At 35.7% G+C, this 24,025-nt stretch overlaps 1 protein-coding gene across 4 annotated transcripts in view; it reads right to left on the minus strand.

The window, feature by feature from the left end:
• LOC105472784 (N-6 adenine-specific DNA methyltransferase 1) overlaps window positions 1-24,025 on the minus strand; it is a 545,294-nt gene that overhangs the window by 212,748 nt on the left and 308,521 nt on the right. For 3 of the 4 annotated variants that reach the window (XM_071095535.1, XM_071095537.1, XM_071095536.1), the window contains one exon: window positions 1,053-1,224. The gene's annotated coding sequence lies outside the window, so the exon portion shown is untranslated. Of the gene's footprint in view, window positions 1-1,052; window positions 1,225-20,612; window positions 20,963-24,025 lie in introns of those variants that run through there. The other variant, XM_071095539.1, reaches the window with a different exon arrangement.

Raw genomic sequence — 24,025 nt, forward strand, 5'->3', positions numbered from 1 at the left:
GGGTTATTTTAGATGGTGGTAACTGCCCTAGTGGCTTTTAATTAGCCATATTGTGCCTAACATTTAGAATGTTTATTTTTGCTCTTGGACTATTTTCAGAAACAATTAATAAGAGCCAAACCATTTATAGATGCACATAACCAAACCAAAATCAGAGTATTCACAAACATATTAACCCAAGCATGCAGATCAAACAAAACATTAAACTAGGCACACAGAACTAAAGTGCATAGATGGGGGGACCTCTCCTCAAACCAAGGGAAGCAGTGAAGGACTGTGATGCCCACCAGGGTTACTATGCTTTTTCCACACATTTTTGCAATCCAATGATCAGGAGATTCCCTCATGAGCCTACCCTACCAGGGCCCTAGGTCTCAAGCACAAAACCAGGTGGCTATTCAGGCAGGCACTGAGCTGCAGGAGTTTTTACATACTGCAGTGGCACCTGAAACTCCAGCGAGACAAGAGAACTATCCACTCCCGTGGAAAGGGGGCTGAAGCCAGGGAGCCAAGCAGTCTCGCTAAGTGGGTCCCACCCCCACGGAGCCCAACAAGCTAAGAACCACTGGCTTGAAATTCTCACTGCGGACACAGCAATCTGGAGTCTTCCTGGGATGTCCAAGTTCCCAGGAGGAGGGGTGACCACCATTACTGTGGCTCGAGTCACCATTTTTCATCTGACAGTGCTAAGGAGACTGGGAGGTTTGGATTGGGTGGAATTCCCCACAGCACAGCAAAATGGCTGTGGCCAGACTGCTTCTCTAGATCCTTCGTACCTGGAAGGAGGAAGTCCAGCAGCTCCAGGGGCTTACAGACAGAACTCTCATCTCCCTTAGACAGAGCACCTGTGGGGAGGTGCAGTCGTGGCCTCAGGTTCAAAGGCCTTAATCTTTCCTGCCTGCTGGCTCTGAAGAGACCTGCTGATTCTGATGAGGGAGATTCCCCCAGCATAGTACACCAGCTCTGCTAAAGGACAGACTGCCTCCTCAAGTGGGTCCCTGATCCCATGCCTCCTGACTGGGTGAGACCTCCCAACAGGGGTGGACAGATACCTCATACAGGAGAGCTCCAGCTGGCATCAGGTCTGTGCCCTTCTGGGACAAGCTTCTGCAGAAGAAGCAGATGGCAATGTTTGCTGTTCTGCAGTTTCCACTCGTGATACCCAGGTGAACAGGGTCTGGAATGAACCCCCGGCAAACTGCAGCAGACTTGCAGAAGAGGAGCCTGTTAGAAGAAAAACAAACAGAAAGAAACAACGACAACCACATTAACAAAAAAGACCCCATAAAAATCCCACTTTGGATTTCTGTGACCTCACAGAAATCCAAAGGTCAACAGCCAGCCTCAAAGATCAAAGGTAGATGAATCGACAAAGATAAGAAAGAAACAGTGCAAAAATGCTGAAAATCCCAAAAGCCAGAATGCCTCTTTTCCTCCAAATTATCACAACACTTCTACAGCAAGGGCGCTAAATAGGGCTGAAGCTGAAATGGATGAACTGACAGAAGTGGCTTCAGAAAGTAGGTAACAATAAATTTCACTGAGCTAAAGTATTATGTTCTAATCCAATGTAAAGAAGCTAAGAACCATGACAAAAGATTACAGGAGCTATTAACCAGAATAACCACTTTCAGGAGGAACATAAATGACTTAATGGAGCTGAAAAACACAGCAGGGTAACTTTGTGATACAAACACAAGTATCAATAGCTGAATCACCCAAGTGGAAGAGAGAATATCAGAGCTTGAAGACAATCTTGCTGAAATAAGGCAGGCAGACAAGATTAGAGAAAAGAGAATGAAAAGTTATGAACAAAATCTCCAAGAACTATGGGGCTATGCTAAAAGACCGAACCTACGACCAACTGGAGTACCTGAAAGAGATGGGGAGAATGCAAAAAAGTTGGAAAACACATTTCAGGACATCATTCAGGAGAACTTCTCCAACCTAGCAAAACAGGTCAATATTCAAATTCAGGAAATCCAGAGAACACCAGTAAGATACTCCACAAAAAGGTCTACCACAGCAGACCTCTCAGTGGAAACCCCACAAGCCAGAAGAGACTAGGGACCAATATTCAACATTCTTAAAAAAATGAAGTTCAAATCCCAGCACTTTGGGAGGCCGAGACGGGCGGATCACGAGGTCAGGAGATCAAGACCATCCTGGCTAACATGGTGAAACCCCGTCTCTACCAAAAAAGACAAAAAACTAGCCAGGCGAGGTGGCGGGCGCCTGTAGTCCCAGCTACCCCGGAGGCTGAGGCAGGAGAATGGCGGGAACCCAGGAGGCGGAGCTTGCAGTGAGCTGAGATCCAGCCACTGCACTCCAGCCTTGGCGACAGAGCGAGACTCCGTCTCAAAAAAAAAAAAAAAAAAAAAAAATGAAGTTCAAACCTAGAATTTCATATACAACTAAACTAAATTTTATAAGCAAAAGAGAAGTAACGTATTTTTCAGATAAGCAAATGCTGAGGGATTTTGTCAGCACCAGGCCTGTCTTACAAGAGCTCCTGAAGTAAACACTAAACATGGATAGAAAAAAACATTACTAGCCACTACAAAACATACTGAAGTATAGACCAATAACACTATGAAACAACTACATTAACAAGTCTGCAAATTTAACCAGCCAGCATCATGATAACAGGATCAAATTCACACATAACAATATTAACCTTAAATGTAAATGGGCTAAATGCCCCAATTAAAAGACACAGAATGGCAAGTTGAATACAAAGACAAGACCCATTAGTGTGCTGTATTCAAGAGACACATCTCATGTGCAAAGACACACATAGACTCAAAATAAAGGGAAGAAAATAAAGGGATTAAGGAAAATTTACCAAGCAAATGGAAAGCAGAAAAAAAGCAGGGGTTGCAATGCTAGTTTCTGACAAAATAGACCAACAAAGGTCAAAAAAGACAAAGAAGAGCATTACAAAATGTGAAAGGGTTCAATTCAACAAGAAGAGCTAACTATCCTAAATACATATGCACCCAAATCAGGAGCACACAGATCCATAAAGCAAGTTCTTAGAGACCTACAAAGAGACTTGGACCCCCACACAATAATAGTGGGAGAATTTAATACCCTATTGTCAGTATTAGAGACAGAAAATTAACAGATATTTAAGACTCAAACTCAGTTCTGGATCAAGTGGACCTGATAGATATCTACAAAACTCTTCACCCCAAAACAACAGAATATACATTTTTTTCAGTGCCACATGATACTTTAAAATTGATCACATAATTAGAAGTAAAACACTCCTCAGCAAATGCAAAAGAACTGAAATCATAACAAACAGTCTCTCAGGCCACAGCGCAATTAAATTAGAACTAAAGATTTAGAAGCCCACTCAAAATCACACAACTACATGGAAATTGAACAACCTGTTCCTGAACGACTGCTGGATAAATAATGAAATTAAGGCAGAAGTCAAAAAGTTATTTGAAATCAACTTTGAGAACAAAGAGACAACATGTCAGAATCTCTGGGATGCAACTAAAGCAGTGTTAAGCAGGAAATTTATAGCACTAAATGCCCACTTCAAAAAGCTAGAAAGATCTCAAATCAACACCCTAACATCACAACTAAAAGAACTAGAAAACCAAGAGAAAACAAACTCCAGAGTTAACAGAATACAAGCAATAACCAAGATCAGAGTGGAACTGACAGAGATAGATACAAGGAAAACCCTTCAAAAAAATCTATGAATCCAGGAACTGGTGTTTTGAAAAAAATCAATAAAAGAGACTGCTAGCAAAACTAATAAAGAAGAAAAGAGAGAAGATTCAAATGAACACAATCAGAGACAATAAGGGGGATATCACCACTGACCCCACAGAAATACAAATAACCATCAGAAGACACTATAAACACCTCTATGCAAATAAACTGGAAAATCTAGAAAAAAATGGATAAATTCCTGGACACATACACCCTCCCAAGACTGTACCAGGAAGAAGTTGAATCCCTGAATAGGCCAATAACAAGTTCTGAAATAGAAGTAGTAACAAATAGCCTACCAACCAAAAAAAAATCCCAGGTCCAGATGGATTTACAGCTGAATTCTACCAGAGGTACAAAGAGGAGCTGGTACTATTTCTTCTGAAACTATTCTAAACAATTGAAAAGGAGGGACTCCTCCTTAGCTCATTTTATGAGGCCAGCATCATCCTGATACAAAAACCTGGCAGAGATGCAACAAAAATAGAAAACTTCAGGCTAATATCCCTGATGGACATTGGTGCAAAAATCCTCAATAAAATACTGGCAAACCAAATCCAGCAGCACATCACAATGTTTATCCACCACGATCAAGTTGGCTTCATCCCTAGGATGCAAGGATGGTTCAACATATGTAAATCAATCAATGTAATTTATCACATAACAAAACTGAAGACAAAAAACACATGATTATCTCAATAGACACAGAAAAGTCCTTTGATAAAATTCAACATCCTTTCATGTTAAAAACTCTCAACAAACTAGGTATCGAAGGAATATACCTCAAAATAATAAGAGCCATTTATGACAAGCCCACAGCCAATATCATACTAAATGGGCAAAAGCTGGAAGCATTTTCCTTGAAAACTGGCACAAGACAAGGATTTCCTCTCTCATCACTCTTATTCAATGTAGTGTTGGAAGTTCTGGCCAGGGCAATCAGGCAAGAGAAAGAAATAAAGGATATTCAAATAGGAAGAGAGGAAGTCAAATTGTCTTTGTTTGCAGATGACATAATTCTATCTCTAGAAAACCCTATCATCTCAGCCCAAAAGCTTCTTAAGCTAACAAGCAACTTTAGCAAAGTACCAGGATACTAAATCAATGTGCAGAAATCACAAGCATTCGTACACACCAACAACAGACAAGCAGATACCCAAATCATAAACGAACTTCCATTCACAATTGCCACAAAGAGATTAAAATACTTAGGAATACAACTAACATGGAAAGTGAAGGACTTCAAGGAGAACTACAAATCACTGCTCAAGGAAATCAAAGCGGACACAAACAGATGGAAAAACATTCCATGCTCTTAGATAGGAAGAATCAATATCATGAAAATGGCCATGCTGCTCAAAGCAATTTATAGATTCAATGGTATCTCCATTAAACTACCGTTGACATTTTTCATAGAATTAGAAAAAAATTTAAAATTTATATGGAACCAAAAAAGAACTTGCATAGCCAAGACAATCCAAAGAAAAAAAAAAAAAAAAAGCTGGAGGCATCACACTACCTAACTTCAAACTATACTACAAAATCACAGTAACCAAAACAGCATGGTACTGGTACAAAAACAGGCACATAGACCAATGGAACAGAACATTGACCTAAGAAATAACACCACATATCTACAACCATCTGATCTTCAACAAACCCAGTGAAAACAAGCAATGGGGAAAGGATTCCCTATTTAATAAATTGTGTTGGGAGAACTGTCTAGCCATATGCAGAAAATTGAAACTGGATCCCTTCCTTACACCTTGTAAAAAATTAACTCAAGATGGATTAAAGGCTTAAATGTAAAACCCAAAACTATAAAAACCATATAAAAAATCCAGGCAATACCATGCAGGACATAGACACAGGAAAAGGTTTTATAATGGAAGTGCCAAAAGCAATTGCAACAAAAGCAAGTGGGATCTAATTAAAGAGTTTCTGCAGAGTAAAAGAAACTAGCATCAGAGTGAACAGACAACCTACAGAATAGGAGAAAATTTTTGCAATCTACTCATCTGACAAAGGTCTAACATCCAGAATCTACAAGGAACTTAATCAAATTTACAAGAAAACAAACAATCCCATCAAAAAGTGGGTAAAGAATATGAACAGACATTTTTCAAAAAAAGACACACATGTGGCCAACAAACATATGAAAAATAGCTCAACGTCACCAATCGTTAGGGAAATGTAAATCAAAACAACAATGAGATACCATCTCACACCAGTCAGAATGGCAATTATTAGAAAGTCAAGAAACAACAGATGCTGGCGAGTTTTCAGAGAAATAGGAACACTTTACACTGTTGGTGGGACTGAAAATTAGTCCAACCATTGTGGAAGAAACTGTAGTAATTCCTCAAAGATTTAGAACCAGAAAGACCATCTGACTCAGCAATCCCATTACTGGGTATATACCCAAAATAATATAAATAATTCTATTATAAAGACACATGCATGTATATGTTCATTGCAGCACTATTCACAATAGCAAAGACATGGAATCCAACTCAAATGCCCATCAATGATAGACTGGATAAAGAAAATGTGGTTCACATACATCATGGAATAATATGCAGCCATAAAAAGGAACAAGATGATGTCATTTGCAGGGACCTAGATGAAGCTGGAAGTCATTATCCTCAGCAAACTAATGCAGGAACCAAAAACCAAACACCACATGTTCTCACTTATAAATGGAAGCTAAACAATGAGAACACATGGACACAGGGAGGGGAACACCACTTACTGGGACTGTCAGAGGAGGGCGGTGGGGGGAAAGCATTAGGGAAAAGAGTTAACGCATTCTGGGATTAATAGGTAGGTGATGGGTTGATAGTTGCAGCAAACCACCATGGCACATGTTTTTCTACGTAACAAACATGCACATCCTGCACATGTACCCTAGAACTTAAAAAATAAAAATAAAATACTTATTTAAAAAAAAAAAAAAAGGTTGCCAGTGGGATTAAAAAAAAAAGGCATTCATCTGCTGTCTTCAAGAGACCCACTTCACATGTAATGACATAATAGGCTCAAAGTAAAGAGTTGCAGAAAGATCTACATGCAAACAAAAAAGAGCAGGGGATGTTATTTTTATATTGGATAAAGGAGAATTTAAACTAACAACAGTAAAAAAGAACAAAGAAGGACATTACATAATGATAAGGGTTGAATTCAACAAGACTAAGCTATCCTAAATATATATGCACCCAACACTGGAGCACCTAGATTCATAAAACAAATTCTTAGAGACTTATTAAAAGACCCTAATAACCACACAATAATACTGGGAGATTTCAACACCCCACTACAATTTTAGACAGATCACCAAGACAGAATACTAACAGATATTCAGGACCTAAACTTGACACTGGACCAAATGTACCTAAAGACATCTACAAAACACTCCACTCAACAAAAACAGAATATATATTCTTCTCATGCACAAATGACACATACTCTAAAATTGACCATATGCTCGGCCATAAAGCAATTCTCAAAAAAGTAAAAACACTTTCAAAATCATACCAACCACACTCTTGAACCACAGGACAATAAAAATAGAAACCAATAACAAAAAGATCTCTCAGAACCATGCAGTTATATGGAAATTAAACAATGTACTCCTGACTGACTTTTGGGTAAATAGTGAAATTATGACAGAAATCAAGAACTAATTAAACTAATGAAAACAAGATACAACATACCAGAATCTCTGAGACACTGCTAAAGTAATGATAAGAGGACAGTTTAGAGTGCTAAATGCCTACATCAAAAAGTTGAAAAGATCTTAAATTAACAACCTAACATGACACCTAGAGGAAACAGAATAAAAAGAACAAACCAATTCCAAAGCTAGCAGAATAAAAGATATAATCAAAATCAGACAAATGAAGATGAGAAAAAACATGATATTTCAAAGATCAGAATGAGATCAAAAGTTAATTTTTAAAGAATAAAGTTAATGAGATCAAAAGTTAATTTTTAAAGAATAAATAATATTTATAGACTTATAACTAGAGTAATAAAGAAAAAAAAAGGGAGAAGATCCAAATAAACATAATCAGAAATGACAAAGGGGGCATTACCATTGATCTCCCCCCAAAAACAACAACAAATAAAAAAAAAAAACACCCTCAGAGACCATTAGGAACACTTTTATGCATACAAACTAGAAAACCTGGAAGAAACAGATAAATTCCTGGAAACATACAACCTCTTAAGATTAAACCAGGAAGAAATTGAATACCTGAACAGACCAATAACAAATTCTGGAATTGAATCAGTAATAAACAGCCTACCAACCACAAAAACAACAACAACAACCAAAAAAAAAAAAAACCCGGACCAGAACGATTCACAGCCAAATTCTACCAGATGTATACAGAAGAACTGGTACCAGTCCTATTGAAATTATAAAATATTGAAAGGGAGAGACTCCTCTCTAACTCCTTCTATGAGGCCAGAATCATTTTGATACCAAAACCTAGCAGACACCACACACACAAAAAATTCAGGCCAATATCCCTTATGAACATAAATGCACAAATCCTCAACAAAATACTAGCAAACCAAATCCAACTGCACATCAAAAAGCTAATCCACCAACATTAAGTAGGCCTTATTCCTGGGTGCAAGGTTGGTTCAACATGTGCAAATCAATACATGTTATTCATTACATAAACACAACTGAAAACAAAAAACATATGATCATCTGAAATAGATACAGAATAGACTTTTAATAAACTTAACATCCCTTCATGTTGAAAATTCTAAACAAACTAGGCATTGAAGGTACATACCTCAAAATAATAAAAGCTATCTATGACAAATTCACAGCCAACATCATATTGAACAGGCAAAAGATGGAAAGGTTCCCCTTGAGAACTGGGACAAGATAAGGATGTCTGCTGTCACTGCTCCTATTCAACATAACACTGGAAGTTCTAGCCAGAAAAGTGAGGCAAGAGAAAGAAATAAAAAGCATGAAAATAGGAAGATAAATTCAAACTATCTCTCTTCATAGGTGATATAATTCTATGCCCAGAAAACCCAAAGTCTCCAACATTTGATAAGCAACTTCAGCAAAGTTTTAGGATACAAAATCAATGTACAAAATCAGTACCATTTCTATACAGCAATACTGTCAAAGATGAGAGTCAAATCAAGAACACAATCCCATTCACAACAGCCACAAAAAGATTAAAATGCCTAGGAATATGGCTAATCAAGGAGGTGAAAGATCTCAGCAATGAAAAATACAAAACACTACTCAAGGAAATCAAGAGATGGTACAAACAAATGGAAAAACATTTCATGCTTATGGATAGAAAGAATCAATAATGTTAAAATAACCATACTGCCCAAAGCAAATTTCAATGATATTCCTATCAAACTTGTAATGACATTTTTCAAAGAATTAGAAAAAAATTCTAAAATTTACTTGAAACCAAAACAAGAGACCAAACAGCCAAAGCAATCCTAAGAGAAAAGAACAGAGTTGGAGACATCACACTACCCAAATTCAAACTATAGTACAAGACTGTAATAGGTAAAACAGTATGGTACTGGTACTAAAACAGACACATAACCAACAGAACAGGTTAGAGAACCCAGAAATAAAGCCACAACCCTACAACTATCTGATCTTCAACAGAGCTGACAATAACAAGCAATGGGGAAAGACTCCCTGTTCAAATGGTGCTGGGATAACTGGCTACCCATATGCAGAATATTAAAATTGAACAACTACATTTCACCATATATAAAAATCAACTCAAGATGCATTAAAGACTTAAATGTAAAACCTAAAACAATAAAATCCTGAGTAGAAAACCTACAAAATACCATTCTGGTCATCAGCCCTGGTAAGACTTCATGAAGAAAACTTCAAAAGCAGTTGCAACAAAAATAAAAATTGACAAGTGGATTAAGCTTAGGAGCTTCTGCACAGCAAAACAAACTATCAGACAACATACAGAATAGGAAAATATATTTGCAAACTATGCATTCAATAAATATCTAATATCCAGAATCTGTAAGGAACTTAAACAATTGAACAAGGAAAAAACAAATAACCCCATTAAATGGACAAAAGATATAAACAGACACTTCTCAAAGGAAGACATACATGTGGCCAACAAGCATATGAAAAAAAATGCTCCACATCACTAATCATCAGAGAAGTACAAATCAAAACCATAATGAAATACCATCTCACACCAATCAGAATGGTTATTATTAAAAAAATAAAAAATAAAAAAAACAGATGCTGGTGAAGCTACAGAGAGAAGGAAATGCTTGTATACTGTTTCTTCCAGCCACTGTGGAAACCAGTCTGGAGATTCCTCAAAGAACTTAAAACAGAACTACCACTGGAACCAGCAACCCCATTAACAGGTATATATCCAGAAGAAAAGAAATCATTCTACCAAAAAGACACAGGAACTCACACATTTATTTCAGCACTATTCACAATAGTAAAGACATGTAATTAACCCAAGTATACCTCAACAGTGGGTTGGATAAAGAAAATATGGTACATATATACCATGGACTCCTGTGCAGCCATAAAAAGAATAAATTATTTTCTTTGCTGCAACATGGATGCAGGTGAAGGCCATTATCCTAAGCAAATTATGCAGGAACAGAAAACCAAATGACGCATGTTCTCACTTATAAGTGGGAGCTAATCATTGGGTACTCATGGACATAAAGATGACAACAATAGAACTGGGCAATACTAGAGGGGGAGAGGATGGATGCTCACAAAAGTTAACTAACTATTGGGTATCATGCTCACTACCTGGATGATGCGATCATTCATAACCCAAGCCCCATCATCTCACAATATTCCCAGAAAAAAACCTGCACATGGACCCTCTGAATCTAAAATAAAAGTTTTAAAAAAGAGAAAAACAATAAAACAACAATTGAATTAAAAAAACAAAGATTTTGTGTTTTATCCAAATGATTTTCTTTGTTGTTTTTATTAGATTTTTGATTACTTAGGAAAAGTGAGCTTTAAAAAAGTTAAGGTTTTTTTTACATCTACTTAACTTTCTTTATTGCTTTTGAAGTTTTTTTAAATTACAACTCTGATTAAATGAGTAACTATTGTTTCACCACGACTTATTATCTTGTTTTGATCAAGTGTTTTAAGCACTTAATAGTGCTTGAAAGTACATCTTTCATAGACTTCCCCAATATCAAAATTCAAAATTAAGTCTTTTTAACCTAAAGTTAGCTTTGAGACTTTCTTGTTGGTCTCTTGAAGATCTTCAAAGGATGTATGTATTCATTTGTGTAGATAATAAATGATTCATATTATTTGGTAAATTATATGAGAAGTATGTATTGTCAAATGATATAATACTAGATCTTCTTTCAGTTACATTTATGGGTATGTTACTGATATACATGTTCCAAAATTGTATGAAATTCTTAAAAATCTGATATGACATCAGAAATAATTCTGGTTATTATGTTATATCCATAAAAAATAACCAAAGTCCCCTGTCAATTGCTAATTAAACTTCCATTAGATTTTTAACCACTGCTATTTTAAGTCCCTGTCACCCACAGTTATTGTTTTTCTTTTTCAGTAAAAGTATTTGCACTCAGATTGATGGAGAAAACTCTAACAAGCACACTTAAATATAAGTTTCTAATAACTCTAAGATATAGGAACTTAATAAAAATTTTCCAGAACTCTAAGAAAGAAATTGATGGGTTCCTGCAACTGAAAATTAAGATCAAACAAAATTTAAAAATTAATTATATGATGTGAAATAACATCTGAAGATAATATTTTTATAACTTTTATTTCAAACATTCTTGGTTCTTCAGTGTTCTGTTTTTCACATTTAGGGAAATTTTCTCTCTTAAACTATCTATTGTTTACATCAGTTTGGCAAAGCACATTTTTATGAACAAAGCTGGAAACATTTACTTTTTCTCCTTACTTGATTCTTCCAAAATTCAAAAGTTATCCATGAGTATTATTTTTTTTGGGGGGGACAAAATCATTATTTTCATAAGTTTAATAAGAATCTGCATTCTTTATAACAAGATACAATTGGAAACATTGGTTAATACTACCAAGGTTTTGATTAAAATGTTGTATCTGAGAATGAACATTGAATGTCTAACTTCAAGAATTCATAACCCTACAGTGAATGAATAAAAATTGTCAATTCCTGGCATGCCCAGAAACCTTAAGACTCTGGCTAGATTCTAAAGTCTGTTTTGCTTTGGCTTTCTAGCCTCTAGAGGCCTCTTAAAAACCTCTTGAGGTTTTTAAATCTGAGATTCCTATGTGATCAATGTAGAGAGAAAAAGTTATGTTCCTAAAAGACTATAATATACCTATTATTAGACTGTAGCCCTATGCATCATTTTCAATTTCTTTTTATCTGCCTGTAGGCTACACCAAATCCTTAATTATTCTAGGTTCCTCTTTCCAACTTTATTTCATAAAAATACTAAAAATGAAAGCTTCTCTGTTTTTGAAGCCCTATTAGCTGAAGCTAGATAAATTTTAAGAGACAAGTCTTATGCCTTATGTATGGCTCATACAAAACGTTCACCAAACTGCTTAATGACATAACCAGAGACATTCAAACTGCAAACCAGTACAAGAACTTGACAGCTTCACAATCTAGACAGCTTTTCCCAAGATGTCAAAATAAGATTCCATATCATAATGAGACTCTTTCCTCTCTTAATGCCTATCTTTTTCACTTGGCAGGATAATGTTCAATGGATTTATTCAATTGGTTGCCTGTAAGCCTAAATACTTGGCTCAAAACCAATCTGGAAACCAAGATTGTAATACTACTATTAATTTTACTTTGTATCTTCCCTTTTTAAACATTATATCTATTACTTGTTAAATTTTTGCTGAAGTACAACTCTTAACAGAATAATGCTGGTACAGCACTTTGAGATGAGAGCAACAAAATTGAACTTAACAATGAACTCCAAGTAGACTTAGTCTGAAAGCCACTCCCTTCAAATCTCCCTTATTGCTCAAAGGTGGTTAAAAGGGTTTCAACACTGCTTCTAGCTGTCATTCACTCTCTTCAGCATGGAACCAGACCAGCAACCAGAGACAGATTCAACCCAGCACTGAAGAACAATTAAAACCTAACTACAGGATGATTTGCTAGAGATGCTTTTGGGGAAAAATTTTGATCAAAAGAGGAAATATTAAAGTTGTCAGGATCAAAATAGAGTCACCTATGATACATACACACACACATGCACACACACACACAAACACACACACTAGAGCTGGGGAATGCCATGAAAGGAGATTTCTCATGCATAAATGAGTGATAAGAATTAGCACAAAGAGTCTGCAAAAATTACAACCTAGCAAAAAGGCTATCACAAACCTACACACACACACACACATATACTTCTATAAGTACATCTGCCCAGCAACTGCTTGTCCGACCTTGGACTGCAGCCACTCTTTTTGAGACGGAGTCTCACTCTGTAGCCCAGGCTGGAGTGCAGTGGTGCGATCTCAGCTCAGTGCAACCTCTGCTTCCCGAGTCCCAGTTCAAGCAATTCTCCTGCCTCAGCTTCCCAAGTTGCTGGGATTACAGGCCTGCACCACCATGCCCCACTAATTTTTGTATTTTTAGTAGAGATGGGGTTTCACCATGTTGGCCAGGCTGGTCTTGAAATACTGACCTCGTGATCTGCCCGCCTCGGCCTCCCAAAGTGTAGAGTCACTCCTATTGATCCTTGTGGCCATGGATGGATAATTGTCCCAAAACAGTTATGTAATCCTCCCTATTTTTCCTTTAAAGTACTCTTTCTTTACCTCTCTGCATATACACATAGTTTACCATGGCACACATATTCTCATTGCAAACCTCAATTTTTAAGAAATATAATTTTCTTTCAGAGACCCTCTCTTTTAGGTTGAAAATTCAGCATGCCCCATAGTAAACTGCAAGAAAATCCTTGAACAAAGAGAATCGGTGTGCTTTTACTGAAGGCAGCAAAGAAGCAGGTGTTTCGGGAGACTATTCCTCACACTGAAGTCAATAGACAGAGAAAAGAACTGGAAGATTTCTCAAGCAGAAATGATCAATAGGCTGAGTTTTGTCACCTGTTTTATGCGTCAAGAAAGAAAAAGAAGGAATTGGTCCAGATATAGGGAACCCAAATGCCAAGCAGTTGAAAGTAGGTAAGTATGTGTAGAACCCCCACACACGTGACAGAGGAACAATGACTTGAATAGTTAGGTAGAGCACTGTCTCTGCGCCCCCATTTATGGCTTAAGTTGTACTTCTTAATAAATTTACAGATCGTGGAAAAGCCAGAGCTTCAGATGATGAGGCTGCAGCCACTACAAGAGGTATTATCAGAAATTACAAACAAACAAACAAACAAAAAATGGTTATTTCAGTAGGTAAAACTGGAAAGTTATAGAGGATATAGTTTCATTTCTTTCTTTGCGTAATTTTGTGGGATTTAATGTAATGCAATATTAGTCATTTTTACTTTTTTGTATGTGTTCTTTTGTATTTTTAGAAGACAGTGACTAAATTAGTATCATCAGAGTCAGCAAAACAGAACATGAAAAGTACAATACAAGTATGACATTTCCACCTTACTGCCATTTCACCGTACGAGGGACTCTTGTGAGTTCAATTACTATATGAGCCACCAAACTCTCTTACCTTGCTCTGTTTCTGTTAGTATTTCCATTATTATATTTATTATTATTTATATTACTATAATACATAATATAATATATACTATATGGTACAATTTTTAATTTTCTATTTTATAACTATAATACAGATATACAGTATTATATGATTATTACAAATTATTAATTATTCTATTTTATTATTGTGTCTTATTCAGTCACTTTCCCTTGCTTTGATCTATAATAGCCCTTGTATATTTCAATATCTTATACTCCAAAATATATGCATTTGGGGTTAGATAAATAAGTCCATTTCTACAGGAAATAAAATTTTAGTTTAGAAGAATTGAAAAGTTGCTCCCTCTCATATGAGTAGAAATCACTCCAGGAAAAAATATGCAACCCACCCTAAAATGTTGCAAGACCTGCCTTTGGCAGTGACGTTTATTTGTGCTGTGTATTCACTAAATTCTTTGGAGCCCTGTTGTATGGGCCGGAACACTTGGATATGTTTTGATGTCAGGCTCAGTGTGACCTCTTATGCTCTCAATTCTTAAGAAGATTACTAGCTTAAAATGTCTACGAATATTTTGTAGAAGGGAAGACAAATGGCTGTAAGCAACAAGATAAATAATTACTATTCTAAAACTGAAACTAATCAGGTTGGAAAAGGTGATTTATTCCTCCAAAAATGTGCAAAAGGAGATCACATCAACATAGATTGACGAAAGTGTTATCAAAAAACTGAAATATCTTACATGTGATCATTATTTGGGACATACTGATAGTTTTCAATTTGATTTTTTCATATTAACTATCAATGTGTTTATTTATTTCCTTAAATAAAAATTAGTTGCAAAAAGTAACCAGAATGTTATTGGTGATTGATTAGTCAAAAAAAAATAAAAAAAAAAAACCCAGTGTTCTTTTTGTCATACAAACAAAATTTGGTTCTGGATGGTCATGGAAGTAGGCAACTAAAGCATATAGAATTTACAAGCTGAAGAGACTGGAAAAATTAGAGCTGTCTTCCTGAAACTGAGTATGTTCAGTTGATTTTTGAGGAAGCCATGAAATTTGGGGAAGGTTACTGGGGTGATTTCGAGGAGACCCAAAGAAAAGGTTTAAACACATTTTTATAACTTAAAGAAAATAATCAAAGTACGTTTTATACTATATCTAAAAGCATAGCATTGAAGCCAGCCAAGAGTGAATTGAAAACCCAGCTTCCAGGTAAAGCATGTACAGCTTACTAATACATTCTCTCTGAGCCTCAGTTCATCTATGTGCAAACTGGGGATTAAATAGCTAGTTGCTTCTCATTTTTTATCTCATTTATTGCACATGCCTATTTAATGAGAGAGAAAAGAGAACCAACTAGCTATTAATGTTTATTGTTGTTACATAAACATGACTTTCTGTTGTTACATAAACATAAGGGTACTTTTTATTATGATAATTAAGAGTCTAAAAAAGATATTGCTATTCACCTATCCGATGACGTTTTTATTAAGCCTACATTTAATAACATATTTTCCTCCCAAGGACAAAAACTTAACATTTTACTGCTTCTTTTAACCTTCCCTTTGTTTCTTTTACTCTTAACGAGACAATTTTATTTTTCTCCCTAAAGATGATTAAGCTGTGCAGGAAAAATCAGAAAGTTCAGCACCTGCTCCCACTGTGATGTGTTTTGCAGCTTCTAAGAGAAAGGAGTACAGGGATACTTGTCCTGGTCACTCTCTGTAACTCCCAGGACTGAGACAGCGCCAGCAAGAGTCCCTGTACAATGATCTTCCACTGTGGGAAAAAAATATAAAATAAAATAAAATAAAATCTGTGTTTATATCAGCTGATTCATTCATATGTTTTTACAAAGTAGCAAACATTTATTGAACAACAACTATATGCCAGGACACTGTATAAGGGCAGATGATTAAGAGTGTGTGTGTGTGTGTGTGTATGTGTGTGTGTGTGTGTGTAAAACACAGTAACAGTTTTCAAAGGGACTCATGGCCCAAGTTTTGGACAGAAGTATGTTTTCAACATGCTACATTATTCAGTTTTTTGACTTTATGTTGCACCCAGGATTTTAATCCACTCAATATGAATGTGGAATATAATAAAACAATAGCTTTTTATTAATAAAATTAAATTGTGGCATTATTATAAAATATAAGATTGAATTCTTAATATTTACACTACCTATCTTAAACATTTTGTGAAAACAAGCTAATACAAGTTCAATATCACTATTAAATAAGTTAATAAATTCATTGAAAATTATATAATTATAGAGTAAACTGAAAATCTTATCGAAGACTACCTTACAAAGGTGACAGGTAGTTTCAGAGGTGAATTTCTTCAAATGCTGATATATAAGTCTTGTGTTATTTAAGCTATTTTTTATCTTACAGAAAGAAAATAAATTCTTTATGTAAAATCTATTAGTAATACAAAAACTGACTATGGGTTTTTAAATCCTGAGTAAAATATCTGTAAATAGAATCTTGTAGTAAAACTTATAATTTGTCACAGTTGTAAATCAAAAGAAGAAAATTATATGCTCCTAGCAGGTACTGAAAACTTAATTTGTAAAATTTAGCTTCCATTCTTAGTTATATTTTTTAAACTCAGGATAAAATAGTATATATAATATGAAAATAAATATGCATACATATATAAATAAAATAAAGTCATGCCTAATGGTGAGATTAAAACATTAATCTTATTAAAGACAGCAAAAGACAAAGATGCCTATAATTTTTATTATTATTTAACATTTTCCTACAAATGCTAGCCAATGAAATGTAGCATTAAAAACTAAATGAGATATAAAAATATTAAAGAGAAGGAAGCACCATTGCAATTATCAATGATACAATTATATATCTAGAAAAACTCCCACTGAAAATCAAAGAAAAATAGTAAACTCAGAATGGTGACAGAGAGTAAACTTAAATAGCTATAAATCAACAGTCAGTTGGAGTGTCCCAGTCTCTTGAAATTCAGTTAATAGGACCATTTTATGCACTGTTGAAGCTCAAAGCTCACCTCGATTCCTTTTTAACTTCCAAGAGGTTTATGTTCTCATCCTCATATTTGACCCTGGGCTCTTGTTTTTGTATATGCTGTGTTTCTTTCCTTACTATATCATTTTACTTGAGTCTGAAGATCGTAAGAAATATTGAATATACAGGTTTTAAAACAGAAGTGTGTGCAGAAACATAATTTTTGAATTTACTAATTTTTCATCAAAAATCAGATAACATTTATAAAACTGGTAAAAAAGGAAAACATAGTCTCTCTTCAACTTTTGACTACTTATTGCAGGAGAAGTGGTGTAATATTTAAAGCTGAAATAGGATGTCTCTTGCTCCTCATTTGGTAGAGTGGTTATTTTATAAGTTTTAAATTTACCACAATGAAGGACATTGTCAACTCTATTAAAGAAATATTCATGCTATTGGAATCTTTGTAAAACAAGATTTCTCTTTTATATCTCTTGGAAAATCTCACTACAGATATTAGAAATATTTGAATTGAGTGTTTAAGCTGCAAATAATATGATCGTCATTTCATGATCACATTAATATGGATTCAATGTTACAAAACCATGTTTTGTTTCATTTTTATTTCACTTCAGTTATCTTAATAAACTGATATGCCTAGCTCAGCATTCCTTGACAAGCTGTGAATATTTTAAATTACTAAAACTATACTTAAAATGTCTTCTACAGAATACAGGGCAGGGATTTATTCTTGGGAAGAATATCCTAAGGGGAAAAAATGTTGCTTAAAGTAGTTGTTACAGAAGAAATGCTTTTGAGTAGATCTTTTAAAAGATTTTAATTGATTTAAAATACAGTAATTAACCAGAAAAAAATATTTGAAAATGATACAACATAAGTTTTAAGCACAAAGCTCCTTAAAAATACTTAAACTTTCTTCTAAGACTCACTCTTTTTAGTTACCATTGGGTTGATTCTATGTGGCTGATATCAACCCTGTGTTATTTGATCCGGACAAATTCTTCAAGCTAGTTAACTAGTCACCATTCAGGACACAAAGAGAAAGAGAAAATAACTGATATTTACTGAGTACTTAACACCTGGGCTTCTATCAAGCACTTTTACATATATATTTTTATCCGCATAGTCATAGAGCACTGAGCTTAGGAACCTGGATAAGATTAGGTGAAGCCAGCATACAAAATAGATATCAATAGATATAATGAGATTTATTATAAGGTATTATGAGGTATGGGCTCACATGATTATGAAGGCAGAGAAGCACCATGATCTGCATTCCACAAGCTGGAGACCCACAAAAGCCAGTGGTGTAAACTGAAGGCCTGAGAGTTGAGCAGAGAGCAGGAGAAGACCAATGGCCCAGTTCAAGCAGTCAGGCAGAGAGTGAATTTAACCTTCCTCCTCCCCTTTGTTCCATTTAGGCCCTTGACCAGTTGGATGATGCCAGTGGTGGACTGAGTAAGGCAGATGGCTCTGTTTTACTGTGCTTTTACCTAGTCCACCAATTCAAATACTACTCAGTTTCAAAAAGACTTTCATGGATACACCCAGAAACATGGCTTAACCAGCTATCTGGGCATCCTGTGGCCTAGTCAAGTTGATATGTAAAATTAACCATCATCATCACTGTGAATTTTTTTTATCTTTTTAATTGAGGTATTATTTACATCCAATGAAATGCATGGTTCTTTAGTATACAGTTCAATAAATTTTGACAAATGTGTATCCTTACATAACTACCACCCAATGAAGACACAGACATTTCCATCAACCTAGGAGTTTCCTTCCTTCCTTTTTCCAGTCTATCTCACTCCATACTGCCTCAGAGGTGGTTGCCTCTGTTTTTATTTCTGTAATGTTACATAAAGAGAACCTCACAGCATGTTCTCTGGGTTTGTTCTTTCACTCTACATAAAGTTTCTTCTGTTTTTATTTCTGTAATGTTTCATAAAGAGAACCTCACAGCATGTTCTCTGGGTTTGTTCTTTCACTCTACATAAAGTTTCTGAAATGCATCCATGTTGTTCCACATATAGGCAGCTTGTTCCTTTTATCATTGAGTGGTACCCTTTGTATGATCATAACACACAGTGTTTAATTATTCACCAGTTGATTGATATTTGGATTTTTTCTGTTTGGGGTTATCATGAACAAAACTGTAATGAGCATTCTTGGATAAATTTTTATGAGTATATGTTTTCATTGCTCTCATATAAATACATAGGAAAAGAATCTTTGGGTCATATTGTAAATATATGTTTAATGTTATAAGAAACTGCCAAACTATTGCCCCAAGTGTTTGTACCATTTTATTCCCCAACCAGCATATATGAGTTCTAGTCGCTCCAAGACTCTGTCAACAGTACTGTCAGCCCTTTTAATTTCAGCCTTTCTTGTGGGTAAGTGCTATCTCATTGTAGTCTTCAGGAAAATACATTTCCTTGAACACTAATGATATTGGCTTCCTTTCCAAGAGTTTATTGGCCATTCATAAATTTCTCTTGTGAAGTATCTCTTTCAGTTTTTTTCCCTATTTTAAATTAGGTTTGTCTTTTATTATTGAGATTTGGAGTTTTTAAAATATTCTTAATACAAGTTATTTGTCAGATAGATGTATTTTTAATATTTTTCTCAATCTGTCTTATCCCCATTTTCTTAACAATGTCTTTGATAAACAGAATTTTAATTTTTATAAATTCAATCTATAATTTTTTATGGTTTCTTTTTATTTATCCCATTTAAGAAATCTTTGTGCCATGATTATGAAGATGCACTCTAATGTTTTTTCCCAGAAGCTCTGTAAGTTCAGCTTTTACCTTTTTTTCTTTTTTCTTTTTCTTTTTTTTTTTTTTTTTTTTTTTGAGATGGAGTCCTACTCTTGTCACCGAGGCTGGAGTACAGTGGTGCAATCTCGGCTGACTGCAACCTCCACCTCCCAGGTTCAAGCAATTCCCCTGTTTCCACCTCTTGAGTAGCTGGGATTGCAGGTGCCTGCCACCATGCCTGGCTAATTTTCATATTTTTAGTAAAGATTGGGTTTCAACATGTTAGCCAGGCTGGTCTCGAACTCCTGACCTCAAGTGATCCACCCACCTCAGCCTCCCAAAGTGCTGGGATTACAGGCATGAGCCACCGTGCCCAGTCCGAGCTTTTACTTTTTGGTCTACGATTCCTCCCAAATTAATTTCTGTGAACCATTACCTTAAGATGCTGAGATTTAATGTCCAGAATCTCATTTGTTCACCTTTGAAAATTAAGAAACCCTGGCATAGTGTTGACTAGAGCCACTTCCCTTAATAGAAAGTAAAACTCACATATATCTGTAATGAAAAGCAGAGACCAACATAACCAGACACTTGACAGCTTAAAAATCCAAGGCCAGCGTCTTCTCAACTCAGGCCCCACTCACTTACTCCACAACATACTTCTTCTCTTCCTCAGCGTCTACTACTTGTGCTGGGACCTAGGTCTTCCCATTGCTCATGCCATTCTTTTCCTCACAGTTCCCATTCTTTTCTCCCTGAGAGAAAGAAATTTCAAAATACACCATGTTTCATTAGGAAGGCAAAAATGTAAAATTACCTTCAGGAAGATGTGTTTTGATATAAGTTTTCTTTATCCATAAGAAATTGATAGATTTGCAATAAGCATTGAAATTCTGGGGAAAGAAAATCCCTTGTTTTGCCCCCTGACAACTTCTTATTTCCAAAACCCGGGACCCATCCTCAACTCTTTCATTTTCCTCAACCACATATCTAGGGTTGCCAGATAAATTGCAGGTTTCCAGCTATATTTGAATTTCAGTTAAGCAATAAATACTTTTTAGTACGTATCCTAAATATTGACCTTATATTTTAAAACAGTGATTTATCTGAAATTCAAATGTACATCATGTAGTTCTATTTGATAAATCTGACACCCCTACCCACATCCAATTCATCATTAAATGCTCTAAATCCTACTTCCTCAATATCATCCATCAGTCCAATTATTTCTATTTCTAGTGTCCTTACTTTTGAAGAAGACACCACATTTATATCCAGATGGCTTTAATGATCTTTTAATTGGCTCCCAAACTCCAGTCAAAACAACCTTTACTCTCTATTAAAGCTAAAACAATTTTTTCAAAACAAATCTGATTGTATCACACCCTTCCATTGTTTCCATTACATTTAAGATCAAGTCTAAACTCCTAAACTCAGCTATCATTGTTATATCCTATCTCTAAACAATCACTGTTTTGCACTCTGCATACACTCCAGCCATTTTGAAAAACCTTTCAGACGCCTGAAAAAGCTTAACTCTGCCCTTTGTTTCCAATATTTACATATAAAATGTTTTCTATCTAAAGCATGCTTTCAGCCAATAACATAAATCTCTCTACCCCTTTCTGCTGAACCTAGATCTTTTTGCCCTCAGATAATTTTCCCTTCCCCTGCTCTGTTCTGATTCAGCTCTCCATAATAAGGTTGTAATCACCTCCTATTCACCCTTCTGGTGAAGGAAGGATATCCACCCTCAGGTGATAGGGATGGTTGAACATCCAACACCTGAAACAGGACAGATGATATTGACAGTACTTGTTAGTTGCATATAATCACAGACCAGTGGAAACAGACGAACCACACAGGACCACTGGGGGTTGCATTGGGGAACAGAGTGAACAATCAGGAGGTGAGGGAGGCAGGCTTAGTAGTTTAAAGAGGTTGAGGTGCCCTTCTGGATCCCATGGGCGGATCACATTGGCTCATTTGAATTACCATATGGGCTGGCAGGGAACTGAAATCTTCTACTCAGAGATAAGCAGGAAATGTCCCTGGTTTCCTTGATTAAAAGGGTTGTTTGATAGGGGACCTTATCCATGGGAGCAAAGTGAGGAGGGAAACTTGTGGCTAAGCCATTCAAGGCCCTCCCAGTTTTACTAGATGTCAAGGCAGCACGTGTAATATTGGGACTTAATTTTAGCCACACATTAATAAATTTGTAAGTATGTGCAACGGCTCATGCTTGCTTCCAGAATGGCACCTAAAAAAATATTTACCTCTCCCCAAATTCAGATATGGAATTAAATGTAATGTCAGGAAAATTGTCCAAGAGTTGGAAATGGGAAAAAGATGTTCTTTTGGTGGAGTTATGGGCTCCAGAGGTTATCGGATTCTATTGAATGACGTACTTCTGATTGTATTTGTAACAATTAGGCTATTTGTGAACTCGGTAGGGGTAGAAGTCGAGTTGTAGAAAATGGATGGTAATGCAAGTGATTTTTGTCCGTAACAATGCAAATGAATTCTGTTGGTAGAAATAGTCATTTCCACACTGTAGATTACGCTAAACAAACGTCATTACATTATATTTTATTGCCTTATAGACTATTAACCAATTCTGAATCATACAGTAGCAAATTTATTTCAGCATTCTTATGTGTATGTGTTTATACATACATGTGCATATATATTTAAGATATATAATTGTATGTTCTTCAAATTCTTCTTTGAACAGGTGTGAACCTCTTATTAGTTTTCTCATTAAAGAATTTAATAAGACCTTTAATACATGCTTGTATTTTCATGAGAGTCATGAGTTTACCTTTCTGGAAGTCATACTTCAGCAACCATGCTTTAAATAAACCATGATTTAAAATAGTTATCTTAGAAAAAGAAAGTAAAGGTATACTTAAATGTAAATGTTGTCTATTTTTAATAATATGTTTTTATTAATTTGTAAATTTAAAATAATATGTATTTAAGAGAGCTTAGCAAACATATCATACTACAAATAGAATGGAATAGGAATGACCCATGTCAAGGCAGTGTGGCAGTTTTTACCTTCAAAATTGTGCATATTTGTTAGTCCGATTTAACACCAAGAGCATTAGCCTGGATCCAATTCTTTGCTCAGCAATGTTGGAAAATGTTACCCTTGGGGTATGCAAAGGGCCCCAGTTTTGCTTTCCTTCATATTCAAAGTCTGACTGCTCACTCTGGTGACTAAACTTTCTGTGAAAAAGCTTAATTCCCAAGTTCTCTTCATCTTGTAAGCAGCTTACATCATGACTAAAAATTTCAAGCATCAGTTTGACTGACAAAGCATAAAAGAAGGGAGGCAGTGAGTTTTCTTGTGCAAACAAACAGTTGTCAGGTCACAATTCTGAATCTCTAAGAGATCATTAAGAAATCTGACAGTAGGCAAAAAGTGAGATTTTCTTGTCAAAAGTGAACACCATCAATTTCTGAATATAGTTGATAGGTGACTCAGCTTCTACCACTTTGTACACTTCTTACATAAGTGAGCTGGTGAGAAGTAGTGTCTGTAGGCAGCAGGTGGGCAAAGTTCCTCTAAGAGACGCAAGCCATTCTCCCCCTCCAGCACGAATGGAAGAAAGATCTTAGAAATGTACTCACTTCACAGTCTCTTGGCCTGTTCCCATAATGATGGCACCCAGAGAGTTGGAAGCAGGCGGCAGTTCTCTACAGAGCCCCTCAAGGTTACATGGTTCAGAAAAGGAATGCAACCTGGGAGACGGGCTAGCATGGGCAGGGCAGAGCTCTCCAATGAGTGGCTCTCTGAATCCTGTTTAGCCTCC

This window comes from Macaca nemestrina, chromosome 4 (genome assembly GCF_043159975.1).
Source record: "Macaca nemestrina isolate mMacNem1 chromosome 4, mMacNem.hap1, whole genome shotgun sequence".
In the NCBI taxonomy this organism is placed as follows: Eukaryota; Metazoa; Chordata; class Mammalia; order Primates; family Cercopithecidae; genus Macaca; species Macaca nemestrina.